The sequence below is a fragment of the Salmo trutta genome, chromosome 37 (genome assembly GCF_901001165.1).
Source record: "Salmo trutta chromosome 37, fSalTru1.1, whole genome shotgun sequence".
In the NCBI taxonomy this organism is placed as follows: Eukaryota; Metazoa; Chordata; class Actinopteri; order Salmoniformes; family Salmonidae; genus Salmo; species Salmo trutta.
In genome coordinates, this window is record NC_042993.1 from 15,925,452 (window position 1) to 15,947,169 (window position 21,718).

Genomic DNA, 21,718 nt, shown 5'->3' on the forward strand with positions numbered 1-21,718 from the left:
TGCAAAATATATCATTTTAATCAAATCCTATAGGTGTTTTTTTTTTTTTTTTTACAAAAATGTCTGTTCATACTAGTTATTGTTTTAATTTACAAATAGTCTTTCATCTTTCCGTTCACATGATGTCCCCGCCTTCAATTCTGAGTGGCTGCGGTCTTTTGATTGACATGACAGTCCACCAATCAGCATCTAGGATGAAGTGGTCACTCCTCTATGAGGAAGTTGATTATGGCGGTCCTAGGAAACAGAATGGCCTTCTTGCTGGTCCGGTATCCAAGGAGATGCTGTCCCAGCTCGCTCCCCAGAACCAGCGCCCGTACCTGCTCCGTATCCTGGGCCACCTGTTGAGGCACCAACACCGTCCCACACACCTTGTTGTTGATCTGAGAGGTGAAAGGGAGAGATGGAAGGGAGGAGAGGAAACCCAAAAGGTTAAGAGTACAAACCTGAATACTTTGACCACCATCCCATAAAACTCTACATCGCTAGATAACATTGAGTGAGAGCAAACTTTGGTCCAGACATATTAAATAACGTACACTGACTGAGACAACTCTTAGTGGAGGCTGTGGCTGCATCGAAAGCGCTCTAATTACATCAGGGACTATAGAACATGCATATGCCTTTCCTCCGCTCCTTTCAGTAAACTGTGTGTGTAACCTGAGCTGTCTAAAAACAGCCAGCTTGTGGTGAAAATGGGCTGGGCAGTCAGATCCTCTACAGCTGAGTAGGAGGAACCTTTATTCCTAATTTTCAGTCTTTGTATGTTTGTGTATCAGCGTGTGGGTCAAGTCTAAGCTTTCTCCCAATTATGAGTGTGTGTATTATGTGTGTGCGTATGGTATCTGTATATTTGTGTGTGTTAAGATATGCTCATAATTAGTCAGTGCATGTGTGTACTTTTGTGCGTGTGTGAGAGAGAGCGAAAGAGAGAGAGAGTGCGTGTTGGCCTGCTCTGTGGGCCTAACCCAGGCCTCAGTCTGTCAGAGTCCCAGTGAGATGGAGGTTAGCACCGCTAGGCTGGGGAAACACACATCAAGGCCTCAGTCTGTCAGAGTCCCAGTGAGATGGAGGTTAGCACCGCTAGGCTGGGGAAACACACATCAAGGCCTCAGTCTGTCAGAGTCCCAGTGAGATGGAGGTTAGCACCGCTAGGCTGGGGAAACACGCATCAAGGCCTCAGTCTGTCAGAGTCCCAGTGAGATGGAGGTTAGCACCGCTAGGCTGGGGAAACACGCATCAAGGCCTCAGTCTGTCAGAGTCCCAGTGAGATGGAGGTTAGCACCGCTAGGCTGGGGAAACACGCATCAAGGCCTCAGTCTGTCAGAGTCCCAGTGAGATGGAGGTTAGCACCGCTAGGCTGGGGAAACACACATCAAGGCCTCAGACCAGATCCTAACCAACACCAGCATCATCATACAGGTGCCAAAGGGTCAATGGGAGAAATAGTATATGTGTGTGTGTTACTCTGTCTGTGTGTGCGGGATGACCGTGGAAAGGCAAACGGTTGTTTCCTTAATGTGTGTTAATGTCTTTCCTTAATGAGTGTTTGAAAGGATTACAGCTCCCTCATGGAACAGGCCAGTGTTTAGCTGGCTATTATCCATTATCGGAGTCAATGTTTCGAGATGTGTTTGTGAGGACTCTGATTCCCCCCAGCAGGTATCTCTCAGAGACTTTGATCTTTGAACAGCTGACCCTGTGACCCCGCCCACCACAGCTGGACTGCCTGCTGATTGCCTAGGCACCCTGGGCTGCACGCACACACACACACACACACACACACACTTTCCCTCTCAAGCCATATGATCATAGGCTCTGTGTAAATTACAGAGAGCGCATGAATGGGGCTACGGCTGTTTTGGTTCAAGGGAGTGCGAGTGCCATTTTGAGTATACACAAGAGCATGTCTGTGAGTGTGTGGCATTTTATTTCAGTCTGTATCATTATCTGTAGGGGTGTGTGCCTTGGCATGTATATGGGCATGTGTGTGAGTGAAAGGGGAGTGAGTGTGTGTGTGTCAAATCAAAACATTGTTTAGTTGTTGAGTACACAGATCAGCAGATGTTAAAGCAGGTGCAGGGAAATGCTTGTGTTTCTAGCTCCAGAAGTGCAGTAAGTTTCTAACTGTACAATACTAACACACAAACACTAACACACAAATAATCCCCCCCAACAAGAAGAAACAAGTCTGGAATATGAACATGTGGTGTGCATAGACAGTATGAACAATATACAGTGTGTATAAGTAGGAAGGTATGTACAGCAGTAGTTATATGGATGAGATAGGTTGAGAATACATTATGTACTTATAAGGTAAGTCATCAATTAGCTTTATTTCTCAGCGATCAAAATAAATGATTTCGGAACAATACGATTTCAGAACAATAAACATTCTATAAACATGATTAAAGTGACCACTGTTCAATGACTATGTACATAGGGCAGAAGTCTCTAAGGTGCAGGGTACAAATCTGTCGTTCGTCCCCTGAGCAAGGCAGTAGACCCACTGGTCCCCGGGCACCGAAGATGTGGATGTCGATTAAGGCAGCCCCCCCCCCCATCTCTGATTCAGAGGGGTTGGGTTAAATGTGAAAGACACATTTCAGTTGAAGGCATTCAGTTGTACAACTGACTAGGTATCCCCCTTTCCCTAGATTACCAGTTGGTAGTGTGCGTTTGACAGCCTCACCCGTACAACCAGCTCCAGGGTATCAGGGGTCTCCAGGTACAGAGGGTCTGGGGTGGGCCAGGGCTGCTGCAGCACGTCTCCTCCGCGGGAGAGGGCTCAGGGGGTTCCTCACCTGGCTCAGCCCTGAATGCAGGGGAAGACAACAAATCACAAACTAGCAATAAACCAATCATATTTTATTTTTATAGCCCTTTATAGTACTTTACAGACACTCAGCCTACACGCTCCAAGCGTCAGCCACTACACAACTTCACCGCACTGACTGACCATCTGACCACTGTGATCTCTATGGTCATGCCTCATGTAATAGGGGAAATTCATAACTTTGAAAACTCTATGGAGCTTTACAGGAAAGCTGTCAAGAGCTCCCTACAGATTGAGGATTAACAACAGTCCTTCTGTTTGCCCACCTACCGCCTCCTTACGCCAATGTGGGGGGGGACCCACAGGGGGCTTCCATGAAGGATATTCACTTACTCTAGTCCTTTCTGTCTATGAGGGAGAGATGAAGAGAGATAAAGAGACAGAAAGTGAGCGAGCGAGAACCACACACAGTTTATCTTGTCCAGATTCCCTGACTGTGGCTATCAGCTAGAGGATGTTGCCTTTTCCTGCCTTTTCCCAAAAAGCCCCTACTCCCGATCCCAGCCCCCCACTCCTCCCAGCCCCCTATCCCCTACTCCCAGCCCCCTAGCCCCTACTCTCAGCCCCCTAGCCCCTACTCTCAGCCCCCTATCCCCTACTCTCAGCCCCCTATCCCCTACTCCCAGCCCCCTATCCCCTACTCCCAGCCCCTACTTTCAGCCCCCTAGCCCCTACTCTCAGCCCCCTGGCTCCTACGCCCAGCCCCCTGGCTCCTACGCCCAGCCCCCTGGCTCCTACTCCCAGCCCCCTGGCTCCTACGCCCAGCCCCCTGGCTCCTACGCCCAGCCCCCTGGCTCCTACGCCCAGCCCCCTGGCTCCTACGCCCAGCCCCCTGGCTCCTACTCTCAGCCCCCTGGCTCCTACTCCCAGCCCCCTAGCTCCTACTCTCAGCCCCCTGGCTCCTACTCCCAGCCCCCTAGCTCCTACTCCCAGCCCCCTAGCTCCTACTCCCAGCCCCCTAGCTCCTACTCCCAGCCCCCTAGCTCCTACTCCCAGCCCCCTAGCTCCTACTCCCAGCCCCCTAGCTCCTACTCCCAGCCCCCTAGCTCCTACTCTCAGCCCCCTAGCCCCTACTCCCAGCCCCCTAGCTCCTACTCTCAGCCCCCTAGCCCCTACTCCCAGCCCCCTAGCTCCTACTCTCAGCCCCCTAGCTCCTACTCCCAGCCCCCTGGCTCCTACTCTCAGCCCCCTAGCTCCTACTCCCAGCCCCCTAGCTCCTACTCCCAGCCCCCTAGCTCCTACTCCCAGCCCCAAGTCATTCTAGCTCCCAAGCTCCTACTCCCAGCACGCCAGTCCTCCCAGATCACAAGTCCTACTCCCAGCCCCCAGCCCAGATTTCCAGCCCCCTAGCTCCTACTCTCAGCCCCCTAGCCCCTACTCCCAGCCCCCTAGCTCCTACTCTCAGCCCCCTAGCTCCTACTCCCAGCCCCCTGGCTCCTACTCTCAGCCCCCTAGCTCCTACTCCCAGCCCCCTAGCTCCTACTCTCAGCCCCCTAGCTCCTACTCTCAGCCCCCTAGCTCCTACTCCCAGCCCCAAGTCATTCTAGCTCCCAAGCTCCTACTCCCAGCCCCCTAGCTCCTACTCTCAGCCCCCTAGCTCCTACTCTCAGCCCCCTAGCTCCTACTCCCAGCCCCCTAGCTCCTACTCCCAGCCCCCTAGCTCCTACTCCCAGCCCCCTAGCACCTACTCCCAGCCCCCTAGCCCCTTACTCCCAGCCCCAAGTCATTCTAGCTCCCAAGCTCCTACTCCCAGCACGCCAGTCCTCCCAGATCACAAGTCCTACTCCCAGCCCCCAGCCCAGATTTCCAGCCCCCTAGCACCAGCCCCTCAATAGAGGGCTTGTTTCTGTGTGTTTGACAATAGGGGGATGTTCTACTGGACAGTACAGGGGAACACTTCCTCTTCCGGCTATTTTTATACCATCAGGTCACATGGGTCAACCTTTGTCCTGACTCAGCATCAGCTACATTGTTCATGTGATAGGGCTGGGGATTCTCAGTTTGGGTCAGGGGGGGGATATTTGGTCACAATCACATTCTGGAGGAGATTCCTGTGAAATGATTGTGTACTGAACTCGTAGACCTTGACTTTGCATAGCTTTTCATGTCAATTTCGGTTCATCAACTCAGATTCTTGAAGTATTCACATGGGTACACCACACACAAACAAATGATCTCAATGGACTGGGATGACATCACCAGGGCGTTGCAGAGCGTTTTGTGTTGGATAAGAGGCCCCATCAACATGACACCCTGAGATAACTTCCTGTTGGATTCTTTCAAAACCCACATCATCATTCCAGACGGTCCTCTCATCTCCTCTCCATTCCGTCTCTGTCTCACCAGGAGTGTAGCAGACTATTAGTTTTCCCTCTCTGGAATGGGATCGTCATAGCAACACATCATGTGACGCCACATCATGTGACACATCTTTTGATACAAACAAATATCATTCATATTATTTTCCATTATTTATTTATGAATTCATTAATTCCCTCTGTGTGTGGCCCACCTGCCCAGAGTTCGGAGGCCAGGTGTGGGGCCATGGGAGCGGTCATCACACACAGCGTGGACAGAGCCTCCTCAAACTCCACACTGTGCTGCAGCACGCCAGACGACACGTTCTGAGAGGGACAGAGAAAGATGTCAGAGATCAGATTGAACGCATGCACACACACACACAATCACACGGTGTCCACTCACAGAGAGTGTGTTGGTGAGTCCCATGAGTCGAGAGATGGCTGCATTCAGGAGGAAGTCCTCTGTGAAGTGACCTGTGACCTGTAAACGCAAGTCAGGTTGGTCACAGTGGCATCCTAACCAGCCATACCGTCTCTCTCTATGTGTGTCTCTCTCTCTCTCTGTGTGAGTGTGTCTCTGTGTGTGTGTCTCTGTGTGTGAGTGTGTCTCCCTCTCTCTGTGTGAGTGTGTCTCTCTCTCTCTGTGTGTGTCTCTCTCTCTGTGTGTGTGTCTGTGTGTCTCTCTCTCTCTCTGTGTGTCTCTATCTGTATGTATCTCGCTCTCTATGTGTGTCTGTGTGTGTCTCTCTCTCTCTCTGTGTGTGTGTTTCTCTCTGTGTGAGTGTGTGTGTCTCTCTCTCTCTTTCTTTGTGTGTGTGAGTGTGTGTGTGTCTCTCTCTCGCAGTGTGTGTGTGTGTCTCTCTCTTGCAGTGTGTCTGTGTGTCTCTCTCTCGCAGTGTGTGTGTCTCTCTCTCTCTCTGTGTCTCTCTCTCTCTCTCTCTCTGTGTGTGTGTGTGTTTCTTTCTGTGTGTCTGTGTGTGTGTGTGTCTCTCTCTCTGTGTGTCTGTCTCTCTGTGTGTGTGTGTGTCTCTCTGTGTGTGTCTGTCTGTCTCTCTGTGTGTGTGTGTGTGTGTCTCTCTGTGTGTGTCTCTCTGTGTGTGTGTGTGAGAGTGTCTCTGTGTGTCTCTCTGTGTGTGTGTGTGAGTGTGTGTCTCTGTGTGTGTGTCTCTCTCTCTCTCTTTGTGTGTGAGAGTGTGTCTGTGTGTGTGTGTGTGAGAGAGTGTCTCTGTGTGTGTGTGTCTCTCTCTCTCGCAGTGTGTGTCTGTGTGTCTCTCTCTCTCTGTGTCTCTCTCTCTCTCTGTGTGTGTTTCTCTCTGTGTGAGTGTGTGTGTCTCTCTGTGTGTGTGTGTGTGTGTGTCTCTGTGTGTCTCTCTGTGTGTGTGTGTCTCTCTCTCTGTGTGTGTGTGTGTCTCTCTCTCTGTGTGTGTGTGTCTCTCTCTCTGTGTGTGTGTGTGTGTGTCTCTCTCTCTGTGTGTGTGTGTGTGTGTGTGTGTGTGTGTGTCTCTGTGTGTGTGTGAGTGTGTCTCTGTGTGTCTGTGTGTGTGTGTGTGTGTCTCTCTCTCTCTTGCAGTGTGTGTCTGTGTGTCTCTCTCTGTCTCTCTCTCTCTGTGTGAGTGTGTGTGTCTCTCTCTGTGTGTGTGTGTGTGTCTCTGTGTGTCTCTCTGTGTGTGTGTGTGTCTCTCTCTCTGTGTGTGTGTGTGTGTGTGTCTCTCTCTGTGTGTGTGTGTCTCTCTCTCTCTGTGTGTGTGTGTGTGTCTCTCTCTCTGTGTGTGTGTGTGTGTGTGTCTCTGTGTGTGTGTGAGAGAGTGTGTCTCTCTGTGTGTGTGTGTGAGAGTGTGTCTCTCTGTGTGCGTGTGTGTCTCTGTGTGTGTGAGTGAGTGTCTCTCTGTGTGTGTGTGCGCGTGTCTCTCTGTGTGTCCTCGTGTCTCTCTCTCTGTGTGTATGCGTCTGTCTGTGTCTCTCTCTCACACACACACACACACACACACACATCAGGGAGGACCTCCCAGCTGCCTGTGATGGTTCATGGTGATGAATGGAAAACAACAATAGGACCAGAGGATAAAAGCTTTTTCTCCATGTCATCACTATACATGGTTCTGATAACTGGTTGGCTCACACTGTGTTTAAAAACAAGAAGGCTGTGCATGTGAACATTCCACAGCTAAGTCTTCTGGGAAAGAGAACCCTTTTGGCACGGGCCTTTGGGAGGAGGTCGAAGACAGAGGGTGAATCAAAGGATGGCCGGCGCTTTGGGGGGGCTTAGGGTGGGCCGGGCCACACACACGCACAGGGCCCTTTAACAGCACGGACTCTGAAGGATGGCCGTGGCTTTGGGGGGGCTTAGGGTGGGCCGGGCCACACACACGCACAGGGCCCTTTAACAGCACGGACTCTGAAGGATGGCCGTGGCTTTGGGGGGGCTTAGGGTGGGCCGGGCCACACACACGCACAGGGCCCTTTAACAGCACGGACTCTGAAGGATGGCCGTGGCTTTGGGGGGGCTTAGGGTGGGCCGGGCCACACACACGCACAGGGCCCTTTAACAGCACGGACTCTGAAGGGCGAGAAGAGAATCAAACCCCACCGACTGCACTGAGGGAGTTGGAACACAAGCCGGCTATTTATAAAGTGTGAAAGCGGCACTATTGGATATCAAATCAATTTCCATTCTCTGATCCTCACACCCGCTAGGCTACTCTGGGCTGTCAGACCCGAGAGTGGTCTCAGGTTACCATATAGATCCCAGGATGAAATGAGAACAGCAGCTTCTCCTGTTATGCAGCGCTGAGGCTAAAATGTATAGTATGGATGTAGCCTATAATTCCTCATGCAATACAATAAGGTGCTATAACTAGAGGTGTCAATATTTTCTTATTTTTAGAGAAGAAAAAAAATCTCCCCTTTTTTGTGCTATCTAATTGGTAGTTACAATCTTGTCTCATCGCTGCAACTCCCGTACGGACTCGGGAGAGGCGATGGTTGAGAGCCATGCGTCCTCCGAAACACGGCCCAACCAAGCCATACTGCTTCTTGACACAATCCCCGCTTAACCCGGAAGCCAGCCGTACCAATGTGTCGGAGGAAACACCGTACACCTGGCGACCATGTCAGCGTGCACTGTGCCCGGCATGCGACACGAGTCACTAGAGCGCGATGGGACAAGAACATCCCTGCCAGCCAAACACTCCCCGGACGTGTTGGGTCCGGACTACCCGGACGACGTTGGGCCACTTGAGCGCCAGCCCATGGGTCTCCCGGTCGCGGCCGAGCCTGGACTCCAACCAGAATCTCTAGTGACACAGCAACACTGCTCTACTCGGGATGCCTCCAGTGTCATATTAACACTTCAAGTGAAACCTGCAGCACTAATTGAACATTTGATGACAAGCTCCGCAGTGGGAACATAAGAGAGAGACTAATACTGGTATGACAAATACCCATTTCAGATGTCACACGTAAGAAGACCCGGATGATACAAATATTCAATGTATTTACATATTCAGGTATAAGGTCTGAGCATGATAAGGCAGTTTCAGTCATCTGCAGTGACTTCAGCTAGTGACACCTACTGGTAAAGGTGGGTAGTACAACACAAATAGAATAATGAAACCACGACTTCTCTGTGTTTAGGAACAGTTTCATTAAACTCCCCCACAACATACAGTAATTTGACTGCAAAATAAATAATGCTATGCCACACAGTCTATTGTAGGTTGGGTAGAGGTGTGGGTGGGGGTTGGGGGTCACAGGGTGCGTGTAACTCACTCTTGACGTCCCAGAGGATGTCCTGTTCAGGGGGAGCAGCGTAGAGGACGTAAAGACGGACAGTGTCGATGCCATACTGCTGCACCACCTCCTGAGCGTCCAGGCCGTTGTGTTTCGACTTGGACATCTTCTCCCACGTCACCTGCAGCCCGGCCTTTCTACCCACCTGCACCAGCTCCTCACCTGACACAGGGGACAAGGCAATGGTTAGCACAGGACACCTCTATACAATTCCAGCAGACTGGCCGTTGTCTGAAATGGCACTCTATTACTACTTTTGTAGTGCACAATTTAGGGTACCATTTCGGATTTGCCTGCAGGCACATGTAAAAAGCAAATACTGACAGTAGAAGAAAAATTGTTTTAAAAAAAGCCTCCTGAGATACAGACAGATAGACATGAACGATCTTTCAGTCAATTCCTTGATCAGTCTGTTTACTCAGGGCTAGAACTCATTTGTGTGTGTCCAGTGTGGAAGCCCTCAGACAGAGTGATATAAAGCCTCACCTCCATGAACGGAGCCAGTGTCCGTGTTTACCCAGTTGCCAAGCAACGGGAAGAGGAGAAAAGCCACAAAAAAATCCAGAAAAACATTTCGAGGAAGAGAATGAAAAATTGAAAAATATGGTTTTTAACCCTCTACCTCTCATCTTATCTACGAACATAGACAGGGCTCTAACTCCCCTGGCTCCACAATGAGATAGGGTGCAGGCCAGGCAGCACGCTGTTAGCCAGCCTGCCAGCTTAGTGGAGTCTGCCACTAGCACAGTCAGTGTAGTCAGCTCAGCTAACCCCATTGGGACCGTGTCTGTGCCTCGATCTAGGTTGGGAAAAACTAAACATGGCGGTGTTCGCCTTAGCAATCTCACTGGAATAAAGACCTCCTCCATTCCTGCCATTATTGAAAGAGATTGTGATACATCTCAAAATAGGGCTACTTAATGTTAGATCCCTCACTTCCAAGGCAGTTATAGTCAACGAACTAATCACTGATCATAATCTTGATGTGATTGGCCTGACTGAAACATGGCTTAAGCCTGATGAATTTACTGTGTTAAATGAGGCCTCACCTCCTGGTTACACTAGTGACCATATCCCCAGCGTATCCGGCAAAGGCGGAGGTGTTGCTGACATTTATGATAGCAAACTTACATTTACACTGTATCCCCTTATTTTAGGTACTAAACCATCTCCATATACTGTACTTCCATAAATGTTTTAAACTGGTACCGGGGACCTTCAGACAAGTCTTGTGAGGCTTATGGGCATCCTAGAGAAAAACGAAGAACACCATCGTGTTGGTGAGAGTCTCAGCTTGTTAGCTTTCCACACACATATTAGTGTGTAGCTCAAATCGTTTCGGACGCTACAGACAGAAGTTGGCAGAGGAGGCTGTACTGACTTCAGACGAGTCTTGTGGTCATCCTAGAGGAAAACGGAGAATGCCACTGTGTTCGTGAGAATCTTAGAATGGTCATAATAGTTTGTAGGCTAAACTGTTCGGACGCTACAGACGTTTTCGTGAGAAGACCGATTTTCGGGATGTCTCATGGTCTGACAAACACCGCTTTAGCTCTACCACCTTTCACCACAGATGCAGAAGGGCGATATCTCTTGCTTAAACAGACATATTTTCATGGGGATGTTTTGATTATGTTCATTTGATTTCCGCGAGGACGCAGAAATTGTAGGGTAAGGGTTAAGACGGGGCTCCTCCATTCTTTCTTCTAGGACCTGACCAGGAAAAACTTCTGAGCAACCTCAGGAATCCATCTGTGAGGGATGTCTACTAACTCTAACCTGTGAATGCAGACGTGTAAAGTCCCCACCCTGCTGTTCCCACCTGTGAAGTCGATATTGTCTCTCTTCCTCTGTCTGCAGCTCTAAACGTCTGGCCCTTGATGAGGCCCTGCACCAGCAGCTTCTTGAAAGGCTCCCTGGAGTGGACATTCATAGAGCTTATTTCATTTTGCCGTTTTTAACATTTTTTTTAATAATAATTAATTAATAATTGATAATTATACAAACGTTACAAAGACATTTTGGCAATGGTGCCTTCAGTTAGCTTCCACTTACTTTTAAGTGGACATTTTCACTTGATGTCAATGGGAGACTAAGTGAAAATTCAGCTTCATTGGAAGTTAGGATTCACCTCTAAGTGGGTACAACCGTTTGGCACAATAGCTCTATTGATATCGACTAGTGAACAATAGTTGCTGTACCTGTGTCCCACTAGGCCCTGATCCCTACAGAAGTGACTGAGGAAGCGTGCATAGTACAGGTGCATAACAGCATGCTCCTTTCCCCTAATGTACACGTCCACAGGAAGCCAGTGGTCTGCCAGGTAGCGCTCAAAAGGCCTGGGGTGGAGAGAGGGGGGCACAAGTTAGTTTGAGTGAAGTAAACTGTTTTAACTCCAATTTATATTTGGTGTTTTCTGTCGATTTGTTCTTGTTTAAACTTCTTTTTACAGTATAGTGAGAGAATAATAATAATGTGAAGGAATTCACCAATATAACAAGTAGCTCAACAATAGATGCTGTTATAGTAAATATGACTACATTATGTGTAAGGTGTCTGGTCTTTGATATTACAGTTGAAGTCGGAAGTTAACATACACCTTAGCCAAATACATTTGAACTCAAGTTTTTCACAATTCCTGACATTTAATCCAAGTAAAAATTCCCTTAGGTCAGTTAGGATCACCACTTTATTTTAAGAATGTGAAATGTCAGAGTAATAGTAGAGAGAATGATTTATTTCAGCTTTTATTTCTTTCATCACATTCCCAGTGGGTCAGAAGTTTACATACACTTAATTAGTATTTGGTAGCATTGCCTTAAAATTGTTTAACTTGGGTCAAATGTTTTGGGTAGCCTTCCACAAGCTTCCCACAATAAGTTGGGTGAATTTTGTCCCATTCCTCCTGACAGAGTTGGTGTAATTGAGTCAGGTTTGTAGACCTCCTTGCTCGCACACGCTTTTTCAGTTCAGCCCACACATTTTCTATAGGATTTAGGTCAGGGCTTTGTGATGGCCACTCCAATACCTTGACTTTGCTGTCCTTAAGCCATTTGCCACAACTTTGGAAGTATGCTTGGGGTCATTGTCCATTTGGAAGACCCATTTGCGACCAAGCTTTAACTTCATCTTCAGATGTTTCTTCAATATATCCACAAAATTTTCCTACCTCATGATGCCATCTATTTTGTGAAGTGCACCAGTCCCTCCTGCAGCAAAGCACCCCAACAACATGATGCTGCCACCCCCGTGCTTCACAGTTGGGATGGTGTCCTTCGGCAAGCCTCCCCTTTCTTCTCCAAACATAACGATGGTCATTATGGCCAACCAGTTCTATTTTTGTTTCATCAGACCAGAGGACATTTCTCCAAAAAGTACGATCTGTCCCCATGTGCAGTTGCAAACCATAGTCTGGCTTTTTTATGGCGATTTTGAAGCAGTGGCTTCTTCCCTGCTGAGCGGCCTTTCAGGTTATGTCGATATAGGACTCGTTTTACTGTGGATATAGATAACTTTGTACCCGTTTCCTCCAGCATCTTCACAAGGTCCTTTGCTGTTGTTCTGGGATTGATTTGCACTTTTCGCAACAAAGTACATTCATCTCTAGGAAACAGAACGCGTCTCCTTCCTGAGCGGTATGACGGCTGCGTGGTCCCATGGTGTTTATACTTGCGTACTATTGTTTGTACAGATGAACGTGGTACCTTCAGGCGTTTGGAAATTGCTCCCAAGGATGAACCAGACTTGTGGAGGTCCACAATGTTTTTTCTGAGCTTTTGGGAAAATTATTTTGATTTTCCCATGATGTCAACAAAGAGGCACTGAGTTTGAAGGTAGGCCTCGAAATACATCCACAGGTACACCTCCAATTGACTCAAATTATGTCAATTAACCTATCAGAAGCTTCTAAAGCCATGACATCATTTTCTGGACTTTTCCAAGCTGTTTAAAGGCACAGTCAACTTAGTGTATGTAAACTTCTGACCCACTGGAATTGTGATAGTGAATTCTAAATGAAATAATCTGTCTGTAAACAATTGTTGGAAAAATGACTTGTGTCATGCACAAAGTAGATGTCCTAACCGACTTGCCAAAACTATAGTTTGTTAACAAGAAATTTGTGGAATGGTTAAAAAACTAGTTTTAATGACTCCAACCTAAGTGTATGTAAACTTCTGACTTCAACTGTATGTGTAGATATATCCTCTAGGGGGCAGCCTGGGCCTAATAACATCTATCCCTCAAGTCAAGGAGCATCATCCTGAAGGCGTGCACGCATGCACGCACACACACACAAATGTATATCTTGATGATGAGTAATCAGAGCTCAGAGAGGAGAGGTGAAGTAACCCTCCCTCTCAAATAGATCCTTCAGATAGGAATTGTCTGGTTGTAGATCTGACCAAGTCACCAGACAACAATGAGGAAGAGGATTTAGACGTAAGTTTGGCTGGCTGGGAAAACACTGTACCTCGGCTCAAAACTCCCAATGCTCCTTAGATAGTGCTATATCAATCTGTGAGTGTGTGTCACCTTACACAGTACACAGTCCTCTCTGCCAGTGGATGATGTCTCAGAATAATTGAACTGGCTAAAAGAGTTAGACTCACTGGGCAGAAAATGACCTACCCTCCCTGTGTGCTGGTGTCAGGCCAAAAACACATGCACCCGCGCACACACAAACACACTAACCTCTTGGTGGCCCCCACCCTACCACAACCTCAGCCCAGGCCACAGCAAGCCAACAGGATGCTCAAACAGTTTAATTGCTTTTTCAGTTCTGGCATAATCTGTCCAGCTAAGAAATAAAAGAGGGAGAGGCCAGCACCCTCTTAAAGCAGCTTTACAGCAGGGTAAATCCAATTGAATTCAATCCATTTTTGACAGCATCCATTTTGATGTGTTTCCAGCAGACCACCATAGTCCCTGTGCACAAGAAAGCGAAGGTAACCTGCCTAAATGATTATCAAATGTTATGAGTTATGTCGTGACGTTGTATTAGTTAATGTGACGACTGTTGCTCATCGAATGATTAACGGTTTATAATTACGTGATTAAATGAATTAAGCAATGAATCAAGCAATTATTAACTCATTAACCTGGGGCACCATGGGAACATTGTTTTGATTGTTTCTATTTCCCAAATTAACTCAAAGGATATCAGAATATCGATTACAACAGTCGCTAAATTAATCAATTTCCTCTACAGTCTCATAATCTGAAAGTCGTATAATCCGGGAATCTGCACGGACCCGGGCTTTACCACTGAATTTACCACACCAATCTTAGTTGATTATTTATTTACTAGCAAGCTAAAATGATGATAAAAATGCACATACACAAAACACAGTCTAGCTATTGATTAGGACTTAGTATAACGGGCCAACACACTATGGCGCTTGTTACCCAAAATGGGGATTTTAAAGAGAGAGAAAGAAAGGAAGTACACGAGAGAAATATACATTTGGGTTCATTTGTCAGCCATGCTTATTTAAAATTAGCCTTGCCCCGAACTGCCGCTCTTATGGGTCAGAATATAATGATGTAATTACGTGTTGGAGTTCTCAGGTGGGAAGCTCCGCGTGGGTCGTTTAGGCTTCTAAATGACGCAGTTCTCCGGCGCAACTCTCTGGTTGTCCTCACGATGTCAGTGTCCTTCTTGGCTAAGTGGTCTGATCCTCACCCTTGATCGGAAAGGGGTCTTCTGAGGACAGACAGCTCTGTAGCTCAGAGCTCACAGCTTCGGCTCGAATGGTGTCGATACCACGATTCAATGGAGAGTGGAGGCTGGGTGGTTCGGCTTGAATTCACCCGCTTAGACACAGCTACTCGTCCGTAGCTCGTGTAGAAAAATATTTCTTTGTCTTCAACCTTGTGTTTCGTTTTGGGGTTCGTCGACTTTGTTAGACCTTAGCTGCAGCTTGGGGTCAATAGTCTTCTATGTTAATTCTTCACTCTCCTGTCTTATACCCTCGGGTCAGAAGTGGGTGTAACAGCCTTTAGGGCAATTCTCTGGGCGGACCAAGTAAAGGGGGCAAGGCTTAGATTTGGCTAAAAATCCGATTTTAGACACTAACTTCACATTTCATCTTTATCAAAACATTCTGTTTTGATTTGGATATTTTCCAAACAGCGTACAATGTATAAACATCAGGCATATACTGGGAAAACTCTTAAAGGTACAATGTTTTCATAATAACGTCATCTCTTAACCTTTAAAAACAAATACAAAAGTTACATACATTTTAATATTCCACTTTTCGTCATAACCACCATTGTGGCTGACGGAAACCATTGTTCCAAAGTCCCTTTATTGCATGTTTAATGTTCTGAGGCCAGTTCTCCATTGTTAGGACAAAGGAATTTCTCTGTATTATGGGCATGAGGTGTCATAAAACCCCCACATCTTCAGACCCCTAGATCTCTCCTCCTCTGTTGGGGGTTTGGGAGATAATCTGTAGGGTGGTGGTCTCCTGTACCCTGACCTGATCAGGACAGTCATGACAGTTACATGCACCGAATACAACAGTGAAATGCTTACTTACGAGCCCCTAACCAACAATGCAGTTTAAAAAAAACGGATAAGAATAAGAAATAAAAGTAACAAGTAATTAAACAGCAGCAGTAAAATAACAACAGCGAGATTATATACAGGGGGATACCGGAACAGAGTCAATGTGCAGGGGCACCGGTTAGTTGAGGTAATATGTACATGTAGGTATAGTTATTCAAGTGACTATGCATAGATGATAACAACAGAGAGTAGCAGCGGTGTAAAAGAGGGGGGGGGGGCAATGCAAATAGTCTGGGTAGCCATTTGATTAGGTGTTCAGGAGTGTTATGGCTTGGGGGTAGAAGCTGTTTAGAAGCCTCTTGGACCTAGACTTGGTGCTCCAGTACCGCTTGCCGTGCGGTAGTAGAGAGAACAGTCTATGACTCGAGTGGCTGGAGTCTTTGACAATATTTAGGGCCTTCCTCTGACACCATCTGGTATAGAGGCCCTGGACGGCAGAAAGCTTGGCCCCAGTGATGTACTGGGCCGTTCGCACTACCCTCTGTAGTGCCTTGAGGTCGGAGGACGAGCAGTTGCTATAACAGGCAGTGATGCAACCAGTCAAGATGCTCTCGATGGTGCAGCTGTTGAACCTTTTGAGGATCTGAGGACCCATGCCAAATCTTTTCAGTCTCCTGAGGGGGAATAGATTTTGTCGTGCCCTCTTCACGACTGTCTTAGTGTGCTTGGACCATGTTAGTTTGTTGGTGATGTGGACACCAAGGAACTTGAAGCTCTCAACCTGCTCCACTGCAGCCCTGTTGATGAGAATGGGGGCGTGCTCGGTCCTCTTTATCCTGTAGTCCACAATCATCTCCTTTGTCTTGATCACATTGAGGGGGGAGGTTGTTGTCCTGGCACACCACGGCCAGGTCTCCGACCTCATCCCTATAGGCTGTCTCATCGTTGATCAGGCCTACCACTGTTGTGTCATCGGAAAACTTAATGATGGTGTTGGAGTCAACACTGAGGGGCCCCTGTGTTGAGGATCAGCATGGCGGATGTGTTGTTACCTACCCTTACCACCTGAGGACAGCCCGTCAGGAAGTCCAGGATCCAGTTGTAGAGGGAGGTGTTTAGTCCCAGGGTCCTTAGCTTATTGATGAGCTTTGAGGGCACTATGGTGTTGAACGCTGAGCTGTAGTCAATGAACAGGATTCTTACATAGGTGTTCCTTTTGTCCAAGTGGGAAAGGGCAGTGTGGAGTGCAATAGAGATTGCATCATCTGTGGATCTGTTGGGGTGGTATGCAAATTGGAGTGGGTATAGGGTTTCTGGGATAATGGTGTTGATGTGAGCCATGACCAGCCTTTCAAAGCACTTCATGGCTACAGACGTGAGTGCTACGGGTCGGTAGTCGTTTAGGCAGGTTACCTTCATGTTCTTGGGCACAGGCACTATGGTGGTCTGCTTAAAACATGTTGGTATTACAGACTCGGACAGGGAGAGGTTGAAAATGTCAGTGAAGTTGGTCAGCCAGTTGGTCAGCGCATGCTCGCAGTACACATCCTGGTAATCCATCTGGCACTGCGGCCTTGTGAATGTTGACCTGTTTAAAGGCCTTACTCACATCGGCTGCGGAAAGAGTTATCACACAGTCTTCCAGAACAGCTGGTGCTCTCATGCATGTTTCAGTGTTATTTGCCTTGAAGCGAGCATAGAATTAGTTTAGCTCATCTGGTAGGCCCGTGTCACTGGGCACCTCTCGGCTGTGCTTCCCTTTGTAATGGTTGGTCGGAGCCGGTGTAGCACGATTCGATCTTAGTCCTGTATTGACGCTTTGCCTGTTTGATGGTTCGTCGGAGGGCATAGTGGAATTTCTTAAGCTTCCGGGTTACAGTCCCGCTCCTTGAAAGCGGCAGCTCTACCCTTTAGCTCAGTGCGGATGTTGCCTGTAATCCATGGCTTCTGGTTGGGGTATGTGCGTACAGTCACTGTGGGGACGACGTCATCGCTGCACTTATTGACGAAGCCAATGACTGATATGGTGTACTCCTCAATGTCATCGGAGGAATCCCGGAACATATTCCAGTCTGTGCTAGCAAAACAGTCCTGTAGCTTAGCATCTGCTTCATCTGACCACTTTTTATTGATCTAGTCACTGGTGCTTCCTGCTTTATTTTTTGCTTGTAAGCAGGAATCAGGAGGATGGAATTATGGTCAGATTTGCCAAATGGAGGGCGAGGGAGAGCTTTGTATGCGTCTCTGTGTGTGGAGTAAAGGTGGTCCAGAGATTTTTTTCCTATGGTTGCACATTTAACATGTTGATAGAAATTTGGGAAAACGGATTTAAGTTTCCCTGCATTTAAGTCCCTGACTACTAGGAGCGCCGCCTCTGGGTGAGCGTTTTCTTGTTTGCTTTTGGTAGAATACAGCTCATAAAATACTGTCTTAGTGCCAGCCTCTGACTGTGGTGGTATGTAAACAGCTACGAAAAATACAGATGAATACTCTCTAGGTAGGTAGTGTGGTCTACAGTTTGAGATACTCTACCTCAGGCGAGCAATAGCTCGAGACTTCCTTAGAGATCGTGCACCAGCTGTTATTTATAAAAATGCATAGTCCGCCGCCCCTTGTCTTACCAGACGCCGCTGTTCTATCCTGCCGGTGCAACGTATAACCACCCAGCTGTAGCATAAGATATTACAGTTTTGAATGTCCCGTTGGTCGTTTAATCTTCCGCGTAGGTCATCTATTTTATTGTCCAAAGACTGCATGTTTGATAGCAGAATGGAAAGAAGTGGGGGTTTATTCGATCGTCTACGAATTCTCAGAAGGCAGCCCACCCTCCGGCCCCTTTTTCTCCGCCTCCTCTTCACGCAAAAGCAGTATATTGTTCGCATCGGCCTCGTCAGACTCGTTAAAGGGAAAAAAGGATTCTGCCAGTCCGTGGTGAGTAATCGCAGTCCTGATGTCCCGAAGTTATTTTCGGTCATAAGAGACGGTAGCGGCATAATTATGGACCAAATAAGTTAAAAAAATTAAGTAAAAAAAAGTTACAAACAAACGAAAAAAACACAATTGGTTGGGAGCACGTAAAACGTATGCCTTCTTCTCCGGCGCCATCTTACACATTACTGCCCCGTAGCACTCACGTCGGTAGCCTTGAAGTGCTTTGAAAGGCTGGTCATGGCTCACATCAACACCATCATCCCGCAAACCAAAGACCCACCCCACTTCGCATACCACCCCAACAGATCCACAGATGACGCAAATCTCAATCGCACTCCACACTACCCGTTCCATTCAGGCCAAAGAGTTCAATCTTGATTTCATCAGACCAGAGAATATTGTTTCTCATGGTCTAAGAGTCCTTTACGTGCCTTATGGTAAAATCCAAGCTGACTTTCATGTGCCTTTTACTGAAGAGTGGCTTCCGTCTGGCCACTCTACCGTAAAGGCTTGGTTGGTGGTTCTGCAGAAATGGTTGTCCTTCTGGAAAGTTCTCCCATCTCCACAGAGGAACTCTGGAGCTCTGTCAGAGTGACCAAAGGGTTTTGGTCACCTCCCTGACCAAGGCCCTTCTCCCCCGATTGCTCAGTTTGGCCGGGCGACCAGCTCTAGGATCAGTCTTGGTGGTTCCAAACTCCTTCCATTTAAGAATGATGGAGGGCACTGTGTTCTTGGGGACCTTCAATGCTGCAGAAATGTTTTGGTACCCTTCCTCAGATCTGTGCCTCGACATAATCCTGTCTCGGTACTCTACGGACAATTCCTTTGACCTCATGGCTTGGTTTTTGCTCTGACATGCACTGTCAACTGTGGGACCTTATATAGACAGGTGTGTGCTTGTCCAAATCATGTCCAATCAATTGAATTTACCACAGGTGGACTCTAATCAAGTTGCAGAAAACCTCAAGGATGATCAACGGAAACAGGATGCACTTGAGCTCAATTTCGAATCTCATAGTGAAGGGTCTGAATTCTTATGTAAAAAAGGTATCTTTTTTAAAAGTTTTATTAAATTTGCTAACATTTCTAAACACCTGTTTTTGCTTTGTCATTATGGGGTATTGTTTGTAGATTGATGAGGACTTGTAATTTATTTAATACATTTTAGAATAAGGCTGTTGCGTAACAAAATTAGGAAAAAGTCAAAGGGTCTGAATACTTTCCGAAGGCACTGTGTGTTGTAGCTCAGAGCATATTTCACATCATTTGAGGTTTTTGTGCTGTGCCAGCCATCGGCTGACCACAACATGCTCTTGAATACAGGATGGGTTTCATTTCAATCATAGAAATATAATTCATAGAATGGACCAATTTCTTCAGACCACTACATATTAGCTGGTACACCATTGAAATTGAATTGACATTTTAACATGAATTACTGCCACAAAGATGACCACCCATTTTAGTACACTAATCAGCCAAAACTGACACCCATCCTGTATTCAACAGCATGATGTGTCTCAACCGATTGTGGGCACAACACAAAAACTTCAGATGATGTCAAACAAGGTCTAAGAAACAAAGTATGCGAATATGAATATATATATATATTATATATATACACATACAGTTGAAGTCGGAAGTTTACATACACTTAGGTTGGAGTCATTAAAACTCGTTTTTCAACCATTCCACAAATTTCTTGTTAACAAACTATTGTTTTGGCAAGTCGGTTAGGACATCTACTTTGTGCATGACACAAGTCATTTTTCCAACAATTGTTTACAGACAGATTATTTCACTTATAATTCACTGTATCACAATTCCACTGGGTCAGAAGTTCACATACACTAAGTTGACTGTGCCTTTAAACAGCTTGGAAAAGTCCAGGAAATTATGTCATGGCTTTAGAAGCTTCTGATAGGCTAATTGACATAATTTGAGTCAACTGGAGGTGTACCTGTGGATGTATTTCAAGGCCTACCTTCAAACTCAGTGCCTCTTTGCTTGACATCATGTGAAAATCAAAAGAAATCAGCCAAGACCTCAGAAAGAAAATTGTAGACCTCCACAAGTCTGGTTCATCCTTGGTAGCAATTTCCAAACGCCTGAAGGTACCACGTTCATCTGTACAAACAATAGCACACAAGTATAAACACCATGGGACCACGCAGCCGTCATACCGCTCAGGAAGGAGGCGCGTTCGGTCTCCTAGAGATGAACGTACTTTGGTGCGAAAAGTGCAAATCAATTCCAGAACAACAGCAAAGGACCTTGTGAAGATGCTGGAGGAAACAGGTACAAAAGTAGCTATATCCACAGTAAAACGAGTCCTATATCGACATAACCTGAAAGGCCGCTCAGCAGGGAAGAAGCCACTGCTCCAAAACCGCCATAAAAAAAGCCAGACTACGGTTTGCAACTGCACATGGGGACAAAGATCGTACTTTTTGGAGAAATGTCCTCTGGTCTGATGAAACAAAAATAGAACTGTTTGGCCATAATGACCATCATTATGTTTGGAGGAAAAAGGGGGACGCTTGCAAGCCGAAGAACACCATCCCAACTGTGAAGCACGGGGGTGGCAGCATCATGATGTGGGGGTGCTTTGCTGCAGGAGGGACTGGTGCACTTCACAAAATAGATGGCATCACGAGGAAGGAAAATTATGTGGATATATTGAAGCAACATCTCAAGACATCAGTCAGGAAGTTAAAGCTTGGTTGCAAATGGGTCTTCCAAATGGACAATGACCCCAAGCATACTTCCAAAGTTGTGGCAAAATGGCTTAAGGACAACAAAGTCAAGGTATTGGAGTGGCCATCACAAAGCCCTGACCTCAATCCCATAGAACATTTGTGGGCAGAACTGAAAAAGCGTGTGCGAGCAAGGAGGCCTACAAACCTGACTCAGTTACACCAGCTCTGTCAGGAGGAATGGGACAAAATTCACCCAACTTATTGTGGGAAGCTTGTGGAAGGCTACCCAAAAGGTTTGACCCAAGTAAAACAATTTAAAGGCAATGCTACCAAATACTAATTGAGTGTATGTAAACTTCTGACCCACTGGGAATGAAATAACTAAAAGCTAAAATATTCTCTCTACTATTATTCTGACATTTCACATTCTTAAAATAAAGTGGTGATCCTAACTGACCTAAGACAGGGAATTTTTACTAGGATTAGATGTCAGGAATTGTGAAAAACTGAGTTTAAATGTATTTGGCTAAGGTGTATGTAAACTTCTGACTTCAACTGATTATATACTGCTCAAAAAAATAAAGGGAACACTTAAACAACACAATGTAACTCCAAGTAAATCACACTTCTGTGAAATCAAACTGTCCAC

At 46.7% G+C, this 21,718-nt stretch overlaps 1 pseudogene; it reads right to left on the reverse strand.

Annotated features, from left to right (window-relative positions):
- LOC115176485 (probable leucine--tRNA ligase, mitochondrial) overlaps positions 1–21,718 on the reverse strand; it is a 54,316-nt pseudogene continuing 32,598 nt past the window's right edge.